The sequence below is a fragment of the Sinocyclocheilus anshuiensis genome, unplaced genomic scaffold (assembly GCF_001515605.1).
Source record: "Sinocyclocheilus anshuiensis isolate Anshui unplaced genomic scaffold, SAMN03320099.WGS_v1.1 scaffold2192, whole genome shotgun sequence".
Taxonomy (NCBI): Eukaryota; Metazoa; Chordata; class Actinopteri; order Cypriniformes; family Cyprinidae; genus Sinocyclocheilus; species Sinocyclocheilus anshuiensis.
In genome coordinates this window covers 78779-93788 of record NW_015542463.1, presented here as the reverse complement: position 1 = coordinate 93788, position 15010 = coordinate 78779, and positions in this window count along the sequence as shown.

Here is a 15010-nt window from a genome sequence, read left to right as displayed (position 1 = left end):
TCACAAACCGTTGTGACTTCCGTAAAAAGTTGACGTCAGAACTACACAGTCACCACCTTCAGTCACCACCCCCAGCACCGCCCACAGTCCCACTCTCATTTTGCCAAAGCCCCAGACAACATCGTGTCCATGCTTTTGCTGAGCAACGACAACACCGAAACATGTTGAAAAGGTTAACTTTAACCACGAAACCAGATCGGCCGACCTGACCTGTTACACATTATACTCAAAGGATGGACGATCTGACAGTATTGTTACTATAAGGTGGCTCACATCGAACGTGTATAGCAGTGGTGCAGTCCTAAAGAAAAAAGTGGTTTACTATTACCCAGTAATTCTTCACCAGCAGGTCTATCGTTATGAACAGAACTGTGTCAGTTGCAAATCAACCACCTCATTTTAATTTGTTTGCACAGAATGTTATTTATCTTAAAATGACTTAAATACCAAAGATGTAACAAACCTATTTTTCATACAAATTTATTTAAAAAAAAAATGTGTTTAAGTGCCTATTCATAAAAACTAGTGCAATACCTTCATTGAAAAATCCCAATAGCCTACTGAACACACTATTGAATTGACTCATATTCAGTTTCCCCTTTGTTTTGCTGCCTCCAGCTAGCGCTGTGACGTCGGCTGACCCTAGTTACCTGTGGTTGGCCTGGCCATGCGTCACTCAGAACACAACAGGCCAATCGAAAGAGAGGCTAATGAATATTAATTAGACAGACCAAAATCTACCTGTTCTCAGCAGAGCTCCTGGGAAAGGAGCTGTAAAAATATATTGAGATGGTTTTTGGTACTTATACCGCAAATATATATTCTTAAGGACATCAAAACCTCAAATAAAACTCCAGAAAGGTGTACAATATGGGACCTTTAAGACTCTTTTTCCTTTCTTCTTCTTCTTCTGTTGTTATGTTGCACATTAGCAACATATTAATGCACTGCTGCCTCTCACTGGTTTATTAATATCATTGGTTCCTTTGTGGCTACTTGAATATTTTAAGTAAGTGTCACTCAAAACAGTAAGTAAATTGTTTTATTTGCCTTGAAAGTAGCTGTAACTTAATAAAACCTAGTAAGTATAACAACTAAGTAAAGATAACTAATTAAATCTAAGTAAGGTAAACTATTGGATTTTACAGTGTATAGTCTTGCTCATAAACGAATGAACTTGATTGACAAAAAGGTACATATTTATAGATATTTATGTTGGAATTCATAAAGTGTGAAGGGTTTATGTTTAAACGTTATCTGAAAGCTGCTAAGGAAGGTATGATATCTGATTTTACAGGTATGAAATGTTGAAGCTTAAAGGTTTAATTGAACCTGTAAAAATGAGGAATAAGCTTTCTACTGCAAATTTTTGCCTTTATTTCACCCTCTCCCATAGAGCTGTCCAGTTTACAGTCCCAAAGTGATGAATAATGACAGAACTTGTGATTTTTGTCAAAAGGGCTTGAATGGAGTATGTTGGGTAACTCCTTAAATCAATGCAACTGTTCACAATTGTTTAGCATGAAGTTATAATATGCATTCTTACTTTAAGTTTGTGGTTACTGAAAGTCTTTTTTATGTGTAAATGAACATAAAATGTTTGGGGTCATAAGATTTTTAATATTTTTAAATGAAGTTTAACAATGAATACATGCTGCTCACCAAGGCATCATGTATCTGATTAAAAATATCAAGTACGGTAAACACAGTAATTTGTGAAATACAATTTAAATGACTGTTTTTATTTGATTTTAATATATTTTAAACTAATTTATTCCTGAGTTTTTAGCATCATTACTCCAGTCTTCAGTGCCACATGATTTTTCAGAAATAATTCTAATTTGCTGATTTGTGCTTAAGAAACATTTCTTTGTATTATCAGTGTTGAAGTTAATTGTGTGATCTTATATATTTGTCCAAACTGTGTTTTTTTCAGGATTATTTGATAAATAGAAAGATAAACAGAACATTTTAAATGTCCTTACTGTCACTTTTGATCATTGTAATGCATTCTTTTTGAAGAAAAGCATTCATTTCTTTAAAAAAAAAAATCTTACTGACCCCAAGCTTTTAAATGGTAGAATAATTCCTCACAAACCAAAAATCGCACCCTGCTTCTGGTCAGTTTTCTGTTAGTAGTTCAATCACTACCACAAAAATAACACAAGATGGCACTGTTGTTCTACAAAAATCTTCTGAATTGAGTAAATACTGCCTTATCAGGAGATTTTGTTGACATCATGGAGACTTGTTAAAACATGAGCTGAGATTTAAAACTTTTTGTAATAAAGTAATTACTTTTTGATTTGTATGCCGTCTATGATACCAGGTAAAAACAAAACAGCAGGCTACAAAAACATTTAATTCTGCATAAATTTTGCAAATACTCATTCAAAAATAGGCTGGGATTGTAATTAACACTGGCAATTTATTTCAACATTTGTTTAAAAATGTCCTTCACATGAATATGTATGTCTGACTAAAGCAGAAAGATATGTGAACTTTGACCCTCATAATCTCTAGACTGAGAAAGACTGAGAGATCATGCAGATTGCCTGTTTCAGAGCTAATTGAAAGATATTAAACCAATCCAATTGTGTTTTGACTACCAGCAAAATATTGTGCAAGCCGGTGGAGTGAGGCGAGATTGAGAGAAGAAGAAAAAAGAGCTAAGATAAAGAGAGAGGGTTAAAATAGAGAAGCGGTCACAGCATTTCCTCAGTGTGCCGTTCAGTGAACATCTGTGCTGAGGAGGTGAGCTCACCATGCAGAGAGACTGCAGATTTATTCAACGGTAGTAGCCTTTCAAATAAACATGAGTACTACTCTGCAGGCTGCAGGCCTTCTTTGATTTTCTCATGTATACATACACACACACAGTGGCCCTGAAAGGTATTTGGACATATTTAAGTCACACACCGCCAAAAAAAAATAAAAAAATCAACCCAACTGGCATCTGCAAACAAATGATGCTTGAGTTGAGGTTTACTCTTCACCATTGATTCTTATCTTTCTTCTAGTTTTAACCAATTTAATTAATACATAAAATAATTAGGGGTTCAAGACTATTTATTTATTTATTGTATTTGTACTGTTTTGCCAGTTACGGGATTCATGTTTTGCTCTAAAAGTGTCTAAAAAGTCATTTAAAAGTTTAAAAGAGATCTCAAAATTGGCGTGATGGTTCCTGAAACCCCCACTTACTTAGGCACCCCCACATGCACCGGGCACTAGGTGGTGCTATAATACAAAACAAGAATATTATGTTCTTTAACATACATTATGCCCATAATTAAACTGGTTTAATTCAGTTTAAAATCTATGGCTAATAAAATGAAAATTAACTGAAAAGTGTCTATCAGGCATTTATTAAATGCGGAATATTTCTTTTCACGCGTTTGTACAGCGTTGCACATTATAGCCAATCACGCCCGATTCTGTTGAGCTTATGAATGAAATGAGCCAAACAGAGGCCTTCAGATAAACGCCGGAGCTTTGTTTAGTGCACACGCCCTCTGAATTCTGACTGTACGTGAGATGTAAGAGATTCATTTATTATACAGTGTAGACAGCTTCAATGATTATCTGATTAACGGTAGCTTTTTGAGAGAGCTTAAACTCACGCTAGAAATCAGTGATAATGTTCTTTTATAATATATTTATAATGTAAATGTTCTTAGCCCGCTTTCTGTAGGATATAATTTACTTGCCATTTGAATAACTGTAAAAATGCGTTTATTCGCCATTTCAATAAACGAAAGCGTTATAATAATTAGTGACTTACAATCTCTTCAGTATTGATTTGAATACGCAGTTCGAATCATAACACAAGTAGGCTATGGCTTGAGGTTTCTTCTTTTTTTTTTAACACACTCCTGTCGTTAAAGGTAATAAAATCCTTTATTTTAGTCTTTATTTTATATTATTTTAATACTTTTCTTTTTAAATCTCAATAATAATATCACTAGGCTACATCATAATAATGATTATTGATGTAGGCTAGTGCTAAAGTTTCGGAACTGACGAATCTGTGACCGATCGTTGAAATCTGGCATTGAAGTTTTTTTTTTTTTGTTAATTGAACTGTCAAAATTACAGCAAGTTTTTGAGACATTAATTTTTTTTCGCTTTCTGCAAGTACAAACAGAAACACAGCAATAATTAAATAAAATTAAAGCTGCAAGCATCATTTATCGGGGTTCAAGAATATTAAGGCGAGACACTGCAGGTGAATAGGGTAAAAATAACTAATAGTTATCGCCTTACTTACCCAGCTGATTGATTACATTGATAATTGCAAACATTTTTTGTATTACAAGTTTTCTAAAATGTTAGGTTTAAATATGCAAATAAGTAATTGTTTAATGAAATATGTGCTAATTTGCATACATTTCTAGTACAAAAATCTAAACACTGAATGATGTCAGTTTCAAAATTCTTGTTTAATTTTTTTGACACATTAGAGTCAAAAGTTTTTACAGAGGGAATTTTGGGTATCTCATTTTTGTCACTCCATAATTCAGAAAATGCTGAGAACGAACAGAAAACACTATATTTTCACAATTTTGGGGGGAATAAAATGCTGTACATAATCAAGCACATTATATATGAACAAATCCCTCTGTAAAAACCTTCAGGATATAGACAGGAATAAAAATTTAAAGTTTGGTGTGTGTAAGTGCTACTGAAGTGGAGATTTATGGCTCAGTGTAGGAGAAACTCATTTTGAGAAAACGGCCTTTAAAAATATGTATTGTAATTTAAATCTATTGCCACAAATAGATAAAGTGCTATAAAAGAAACACTTAACAGTGTGTTTTGGATGTTTTCGAGGAGACTGGTTTTCCTTTGCTAAAGTCAGGAAACTTTGCTTCCTTTGCTCCTGTTAACAAATGTTGGTTTTCACGAGACTCACCGGTGCATGCGCAACGCTGACCTCATACGTCATTCCCCCGGAACTGCTTCTGTGTACAACTGTTGGCGCAAGCTACATTAAAGTGATTATTATGTTTTGAATATGGATATTTTTCTTAAAAAAACGCATCGATTCGCTACAGGAGGCCTTTGTTCACCCACCGGAGCCGTGTGAGACACTTTTTTTAATGGATGGGCGCTTTTTACTTCACTTCTTTTGGACTGATGCACTGCAACACCCGCTGAGTGCCATTAAACAGCTTGAAAGAGCAAAGACAATTTTTAACCCTTTAAGAACTTTATGCCATCTATGGTATTAGGGTCTAGGCCGACATGAAAGCATTTAAGATTTATAGGCTTTTGAGTACATTTGGAGATGGCCATTTTCTTAATGATCCCATTATGGCTATTCTAATGGTAAAGTTCAACAGATTTGGATAATTATTGACCTAAAAAATCTAGAGAATTGTACTGCAGTGGTTTTGAGGTTTAGTGAAATACCTAGGACCTTAAGGCAAAGTTATAGAGAATGAGGAGATTCAACATATGCTCTGAATATTGTTTATGTGTGATACGTAGCGTACGTACCCGGTGACTGATTTCTTTCATACTTCACACAGACCGTTAGAGGCAAGAGTTAAAGGCCCTGTCTCAAATAGCACCCTAAACCCTTGTGGTCTTCCTCTGAGTCCGCACTTTCGTGATGTAATGCCACTTTGACTGTCAGGTAGAAGTCTGCTGCAGACCTCGCACCAGTGCGGGCTTGGCAGAAGTGCGGATCGAGGGCACATAACGGCCGCAAAGGGGGCGCTCGCAGGCACCCATCTGAATGCTAAAATGACAAATGGGACACCCTACGGTCGAGTGGACTTAACGGACACGCGCACGCAGTTGCCATTGTAAGTCCGTAAGACCAAAAGTGCACATGAAGTGTTCAATTTGGGACAGGGACAAACAGGCCCACCAAGTTTCATTTTGATCTGCCTCCGTTAACCTGGTCTAACAGGTTCTCAAATTTCATAGGCCAATGGCAGCCATGTTTTTTGAGAGACGCGAAGGTCCTCATAGACATTCATGGCACCTTCGACCAAGACACTGCATGCCAATGTTCAAGTCAATCGGACTAACGATTGCATAGCTATAGCCATTTTCATGTTTTTTTCCTGTTATAGCGCCACCAAGTGGACAATCGCTTTACCATCATGGCAACTTGGACAAGGACAGTGCATGCCAATTTTCAAGTCAATCAGACTAACTGTTGTGTAGATGTAGTGGTTTTCATATTTTTTCCCTATTACAGTGCCACCAAGTGGCCAAAAGCTACATTTTTTTTACTGTGACCTCGGACTGAGCTTCTACACGTGTACCATGTTTGGTGAAAATATCTCATTGCAAACAAGAGATATAACCATTTTACTAAAAAGCAACTGCTGCTTCAAACGTTTTGGCGTTCTGTTGCAAACCTGAATCACCAATCGAAATTCTTTTGATAACTTTTTGCCATGAGTGTTTCTAGATGATGCATGCCAAGGTTTGAACAAATTGCACACATGGCATATGAGGAGTTCGAAAAAGTAGGTTTTTCAAATAATTGCAAATGTTTAACGAACAATTTGATTGACAGCAGTGGTTCTTGAGGCAAAGCTGTTCAGAGTGAGGAGATTCAACATATGATATGAATATTGTGTGTATGTGTGATACGTTGCGTGACATATAGGGTCTAAAACACGATTGCGCCACCCAGTGGCCATTTTCTTTCAAACTTCGCACGGACCTCTAGGGCCATGAGTCAAATAGGCCCACCGAGTTTTGTCCCGATCGGCCTCCGTTAACCTGGTCTAAGAGATGCTCAAAGTTTATAGGCCGATGGCAGCCATGTTTTTCGAGATACACGAATGTCATCATAAATTATTAAGGCAACTTGGACAAAGACAGTGCATGCCAATTTTCAAGTAATTTGGACTAACAGTTGCGTAGTTATAGCTGTTTTTGTGTCTTTTTCGTATTATAGCGCCACCAAGTGGTAAATCTCCGCAATGTTTTTGTATGACCACAGAATGAACTCATACATGAGTATGACACGTTTGTTGAAAATATCTAATTTTATTCAAGAGTTATAACCATTTAAGTGAAAGTGGCCCTGCCTACTTAGAACGTTTTGGCATCACTGATCGAAATTCTTTTGATAACTTTTTGCCAGGAAGGTCTCTAGATGATGTATATCAAGTTTCGAGTGAATCGGACAAATGGCCTATGAGGAGTTCGAAAAAGTAGATTTAGGAGTTAAGAGGATGCGTGTTATTTTGCTATGTCCCATGCACTGCCCATTAAATTTGAATGATAGTAGTAGTAGAATATTGTCAAATGGCCTATGAGGAGTTCGAAAAAGTAGATGTAGGAGTTAAGAGGATGCGTGTTATTTTGCTATGTCCCATGCACTGCCCATTAAATTTGAATGATAGTAGTAGTAGAATATTGTCAAATTGCCTATGAGGAGTTCAAAAAAGTAGATTTAGGAGTTAAGAGGATGCGTGTTATTTTGCTATGTCCCATGCACCGCACTGCCCATTAAATTTGAATGATAGTAGTAGTAGAATATTGTCAAATCATAAAAAAAAAGTTCTCCTATTAATATATTGTTAAATAAGAGATTACTCAATTTGAGTGTATTGATCATTTGGTAATAAAAAACATTTTTATTTAAAGGGTCATATGATGCGATTTCAATTTTTCCTTTCTCTTTGGAGTGTTACAAGCTCTTGGTGCATAAAGAAGATCTGTAAAGTTGCAAAGACTAAAGTCTCAAATCCAAAGAGATATTCTTTATAAAAGTTAAGAGTCAACCACTCCTACCTAAAACAGCTCATTCTAACATGCCCCCACATGTCTACGTCACGATGTGGGAAGATTTGCATAACGCGGCCAAAATGTTCACGCAAAGAAAGAAGGCGTAACTTTAATTCTTGCTGCCACTGGATGCAACAAATGCCTCATTTGTAATGGGTTTTATTGGTTTTGTCTCGTCCTGCTGGGAGACGGCATCACAGTATGCTAAGGGGCGTAACATTTCCATCAAACGCTTGAGGCATTCGGCCAATCACAATGCACTGGATAGCTGGCCAATCAGAGCACACCTCGCTTTTTTAGAACAATGAGCTTTGTAAAAATCGACGCGTTTCAGAAAGGCGGGGCATAGAGGAGAAACATCAATGTACATTATATGGAAAATAATGTGTTTTTTGAACCTTAAACCGCATAAACACATTGCATTACACCAAATACACCAAATAATGTTCTTTTTAGCAACGTCATATGACCCCTTTAATAAAAAAGAAGAGTTTGTCCATGTCCCTTGAATGGTTGTCCACCCTGTCGTATTGGGGAATCTGCCCCTTTAAGAAAAGGCCAGCCCCATTAGTGACATCAGGAGAACAGATTTTTTGTCTCTTCAGTGGCGGGAATTTCAACGGCTTAGGTGAATAAGTTGGTGACTTTTCAATTTTCTTCGTCTGAGTTTGCTTACTTGCTTTGCCAAAGCTTAACATGTCCACCCTGTCGGCATAAAATATGCCAGAAGTGATTCTAATACAGTATTTTCAAAATATGTACGATATGTAAAATATGTATTTCCAAATTCTCTTCAAAAACCAGACTAAATATTTAGCTAGTCACAGCTAAATATATACAACAGCTTTGTTGTAAGCTAATATGCTAATTAAAGCTCAAAATGTCCACCTGTCGGCCAGTTAGACTCGATAGAGTGGACATAAACATGACAGGGTGGACATAGCATTCATTTATAGTTAATATTGCTAAAAACTAAAATGAATGAGGGGGGGGTGTATATCAGTGTGATTGAGGATGTAATTATATTATTTATTATTATTATATTATTTTTTAATAACCCTGTTTAGGAAAGGGACATCATACCTTTCAGAAAATATAATTTGCATCTTAATTTTGCAATGCAAATGTATTTACCAATAATATATATGTCCATGACAGGGTGGACATATCTTATGGTTTATGCTTCGAATAATGGCCCATAATTATCTAAAAAAATGTGTGGGAGCTCAGTTAATAATATGTCTCTATAGTACTTGAGTGTCTACTATTTATGATATGACATAAAGCAAATGGGAAATTAAAACCAACATTTCTGAGTATTGTGAGGGTTGAAAGGCACTTTGATATTGACCCATTTCTATTCTTTTTAAATTCAGTAAGCAATTAATTTGTTTATCTTGGTTTATCAAGTTTTATGTAGAGCAGTAAGGGTAGTCAGCAGTGTTTCACAGAAATCACGTACTGCACCTTTATCTCTAAAGTATAACAGTAACAATTGCCAGGTCATTAGCCTTGCCCTCCTTTTGCAGATAAAGAAATCTTATACAGCAAGTAATGATTAGAATTTTATTCACGATTTTATTTTATTTTGAATGATTTATAGTAATTTTGTGTTTTTATTTTTTTTACAGTATAGAACCTGATGGGCTCACATGTACTATTAAGGTGAATTCACACCACGCCGATAGAGGCAGACCAGCGCGACAAGGTACAGTATGTCACGTCGCAGACATTCCAAGACCCGACAAATGTTGATGTTCAATTGGTGAGCAGTGATCAACACCAACAGGGGGTAACACAATGATCAGACAAAACCTGACAAACATTTCTGTTTTTCGGCATATGTTGGTGCTGTAACGGGGCGAACGAGAAGAGATGTGCGGATCCATCTGCACAGCTTTATTTTCAAACATGGTCAAAACAGGTTTGGGTCAGACACCAGCAAACAGATATAGACAAAGCAAGACAAAGAGTAATCCATATACAGGCGTGGGTCAAATGACGGCAAACATAATCCAGGGGGCGAGGCAAACGGGTAATCCAAAACATGCAATAATCCAGGCAAGGGGCAAACAGAATCCAAACGACAAAACAAGAGAATAATTAAAGACAGGCAGGTGATCAAGAAACAGGCAATCAGGCAACACGACGTGACTAAACTAAGACTAGAACTAGGAACAAGAACTGGAAACTATGACTGAAAACTGGCTCCGTAATGTTGCTATCACTAGGAGAGAGATACACGCAAACAGTGAGTGTTGATGAGTCCGGGCAAAGGATTATGGGAAATGAAGTCTTTGATGGAGTGGTAGAAGTCTGGGATGGAGTGCCCTCTATCGAAGAGATCGTGACAGGTGCATTGTAAATTGGCCTTTGTGTAGGCCTAACATTTATTTCTTTTTTGTTCAATTGTTTTTGTCAGTTGTTTTAAAAATATATTTTTTGTGGATTAGTTTTGCTTAAATTAATTTTAAATCGGGCAAAGGATTATGGGAAATGAAGTCTTTGATGGAGTGGTAGAAGTCTGGGATGGAGTGCCCTCTATCGAAGAGATCGTGACAGGTGCATTGTAAATTGGCCTTTGTGTAGGCCTAACATTTATTTCTTCTTTGTTCAATTGTTTTTGTCAGTTGTTTTAAAAATATATTTTTTGTGGATTAGTTTTGCTTAAATTAATTTCTAAATCTTATTTGTTGGTAATTTGCTGGGGATTTGTTTCAAACATTTGTTGCACTTTGGGCGCGCCCCCAACCCTGACCCTAGTACTAACAAATTTTTTTTAATAATTATATCAGGCCATCTGTGTTCCATTAATCAAGCATAAATCAAAGTGTGTGACATACAGTTGTCCAATGAGAGCACCTGTAAAAAGTGATGCAATGGATTTGCAGTACACAAGCTACGGTGTGAAACTCTCAAGTGCTTAGTCAGGGTTTTCTAGACAATGAAAAAAAAATGCTAAACCACTCTTACACCGAACAAGAAGTGCAGTGCCATGCCACACCGCTCTCATGATGTCTATTGTTAGACACTGGCTAATGAATTGTTAGATTTCGCTTGCCAGGGATTGAGGCTAACACCGTGTCTACACTGGACGCGATGCGACGCAATGCGACAAAAGACAATCGAACAATTAGTGATGCTGTCTACACTGGATGCAGCACGACACAACAAATCCCTGACAGTAAACTGATGCCTTACTCTATTTATGACGTATTGACACAAAGTTCAGATGATTAGCAACGATCACTTTGTCGCGTCCAGTGTAGACAGACTTTAGATGTTGCGGCTCGGCAAGGGCATAAACACCAGATTTTTTTTTTTTTTTTTTTTTTTTACAGTTTGTGGGCATTAGTTTTGCTTTGTTATTTAATTTTTTTCTCTCTCTGGTTTGTTATTATCTAAATTATGTTTTGGGATTCTTTTTACTTTGTTGTTTGAAATAGTTTTCATACAATATTTTTTTTTTCACATAGATTTTATTGCTTAGCTGATTTCAAATTCGCAATGGTTAGCAAATTGGTATATATTTTTTTTCCCTTTCCTTTTTTTCTTTTTGTTGTTTTTTGGCAACCTAGGTTGCATCCTGTGTACTATCTGTGGGATTATGACTGAACGCCTCTAAAATAGAATCCTCCCTAAAAGTAATGATACTGCAGCACCGTGGTGCTTCGATTGGCTTGGCATAGCCGGTGCCTCTGAGCGCCGATGAGGAAAGTCGTTTGTGACCGGACCACGGTGTAGATGAATGAACGCCGCCCCTCTCTGGATGCGCAGTGCAAATTTTGTGGAGAACCAGGTGCTAAATGACTTGCAGATGACCTGATTCTGGGTCAGGGTTCGATAGGGGGTGAGAGGACCGGGAGAGGACCGGGGCCCGTGGAGGAGAGGTGGCCCCGTGAGGTCGAGGTGGGTGAGGAAGGGTGGCAGGGCCCCCAGTGGACCCTGGAATCTGAGGCGAGGCCGACAAAAGTCGATACGGGGATCGCTCTGAGGGTGACCAGTAGTGTGGTTCTCTGGAGCCCGCGGTTGGTTAAGCCAGTAACGCAGGCTTAACAGTGGGAGGCCCGGGTTCGCATGGTACATGGGCAGTTGTCTTGCCCTGGAGGTCCAGGGATACTCCTGGAGGAGAGGTGGCCAGGGAGGAGCCTGTAAAACCCACCACGACCTTACAGAACACAACCTAGTCCTAACTCCAAGTGTTTCCCTTGGGGTGAACTGACAGTGTTGCCTAAATTTCCCAGGTGGCCAAGGTGTGCAATGCGCAAAGCTGTGCTCTTGGCCCATTGCTAGCAGTCCTGCCCAGAGGGCTGCAGCAGAGCTTCCCTGCCCTGTAAGGGCGACCTCTCCCTAATTGCACAGGTGCTTACATTTTTCCTGGATGCAGACTATAACAGACTGCGCTATGGGCATATAGCTGATAGCTGATCTGACCTGCCCAGAGTTCTGCACCAGAGCTAGGAGCCAATCCGACAAAAAGGCCAATTTGATTATTTATTTATTGACTTTAGTTATTTATTTAATGTATTGCTTCATTGTTTGAAACTATTTCTGTACAATTTCTTTAGTTAATTTCAAATTCATATTTTCTTTAAAAAAAAACGTGTATGTCGTTTTTTGGCAACGTAGGGTGTGCCCTGTTCCACTTTGTGTTTATGGTCTAGGACCAGACCTTTATTTAAATGTAGAAATTTTCTGATTTATACTGGATTTTTTTTTTTTTTGACAAATGAAATGAAAAACAACAAAAAAAATTACATTTTCCCATTCATTTTCAATGTGGGGTCAATCTGACCCCAAGGACCTTTAACGGTGATTTTTTTTACAGACCTTTAGAACAACCAAATCAAGTCCAGATTTTGTGTGTGTGTGTTTAGATAGATTATTTAGGAAAAGTCACAGAATTTCATGCCCCTGAAATGAAGGGAACACTTTTAAAAAATAAAGGAAAATTCAAATGGGGTCAGCTGGACCCCAGAGACTGATTAAGGGTTAAGTGTACATTGCTGATGGTTTTTGCAGAGATGGTACATGTATGTATGGCCTATTTTTGGATTGATGCTAAGAGTTTAAAACAGTGTATTTGTATACATTTTAGAAGGACTCAGCTGATGGTTTTTGCAGAGATGGTACATGTATGTATGGCCTATGTTTGGATTGATGCTAAGAGTTTAAAACAGTGTATTTGTATACATTTTAGAAGGACTCATTATTGGTGAGGACACCACATCATGGTCCAGTTTGAATATGGATTTAAAGTTATTTTTGACGTGAGACCATAGTCTGGACTATTTTTGATTGTTCCTGGTTAGGAAGAGTCTGGTGTTTGAGAGATGTGGCGTGTTTTCATTACAAGAGGTTGGATTATTCATTTGCTATCAGCCAACTTTAGCTACGGACAGTGTTTGGAAATTGATGCACTACAGATAAGACTTTCACACACATCAACATTCACATGACGAAATCCTACAATCTTACATTGCTTTGTTTGCTTTTTTTTGTACTTTTGTGTATTTACATTTTTGGCTGTATGTAGCTGTATTAATCTGAATTGAATGTTTTCTATTTTGTATTTAATAAATCCATTGATTTGAAATCCCTTTGACTGCTGTACATTTTTGACAGTATAGACTTTAGTGGTGAGTGCATCCATTTCAGATATATATAATAACTGTTTTTCCCAAAGAGTTAAGTTGAAAGTATTTAAAGTGAAACAGATGTATTGTTATAGATCAGGGGTGCATCCTGTTCCTGGAGATCTACCTTCCTACAGAGTTTAGTTCCAACCCTGGTTAAACAAACCTGTCTGTAATTATCAAGTGCTCCTTCTGATCCTAATTATTTGGTTCAGTTGTGTTTGATCAGGACCAGGTTGGGCACCCCTGTTGTAGATTAATAGTTTGGGCTAAGTGAGGGCTGCCCGTGGAAACAGATGTATTGTTATAGATCAGGGGTGCATCCTGTTCCTGGAGATCTACCTTCCTACAGAGTTTAGTTCCAACCCTGGTTAAACAAACCTGTCTGTAATTATCAAGTGCTCCTTCTGATCCTAATTATTTGGTTCAGTTGTGTTTGATCAGGACCAGGTTGGGCACCCCTGTTGTAGATTAATAGTTTGGGCTAAGTGAGGGCTGCCCGTGCGTGCAGGGCCAGCACTAAGGGGCCAACGTTTTGCCAATGAGCAAAATCTCAGAGGCTTGTTTGCAGGGAATGTAAATGTGATTTACAAATTAAAGTATTCATTTCAGTTTGTAAGAAATTAACTCGTTTGACAACTACTTATACCTATGCTTAAAGCTCATCTTATTTGACTGTATATTTTTGTTTGTTTGTTTCATTTAAAATCTTATTTGTGAGTGACTTGTCATCTGCCATGGCCTCTTCTTTCTTAAAACAAAGATATGTTTGCAGAAGCATTGAGTTGATATTGGATAGATGTTGTTTTACACACTGCTGAGTGTGTGTTAATGGAAATGTGATTTACATGTTTAAGGATTCGGTTTGAAAATATCTAAGTTATCTGACAAGTGTACTTATAACTACTTTTAACTTCTCTCATGGTTAACTGAAGTACAGTATATGTTTTTCTGCTTTCATTTAAAATCTCACTTGTTGGCAACTCTTCTGTCATCTGTTGTGGTCTCTACTTTCTGAAGATGATGACATGCAGAAATCTTGATCTGATATTGTAGAGATGATTTTTCCCCCCACACTTTTCACTTACTTGAAGTCCTTGTCCTTGTATCTTGTACATTTCTTAACTGAAATGTGGCCAGGAATTCCAAATTACATGATGTCATAATGGGTGAAAGCTGATTGGTTGAGAGTGTTTCTGTGTCAGAGTGATGCATTTAAAGACAGTGTTTATTAATTATGTGGGTTTTTTATGCTCTTGGCTCCTGGTTTTCATGCAGCATAAATGTTTTCTAATAAAACTGGTGCTACTTTTCTCAAGAACCTTCAGAATTATGGCTTATTGAAACACATACTGTTCACTTTTCCAGCATTGTTTTTCTATTGCAGTGGGGTTTCCATTGACTGTTGTATTGCAGTCTGTTTATCAAGGTTTGTACCTTAATGTTTATCACATGACCAGCTGTGCCAGGTTACTGATAATTAAATTACATTCATTTTTATTTCTTTAAAAGCTTTTGATCCCTGATCTTGATAAAAGATGAACACAAACATTAGCCTATAATAGGCTTGTTTGTTGTTCTTGTGAAGTGGAACAGTCTTTCTGTGTAAAAAA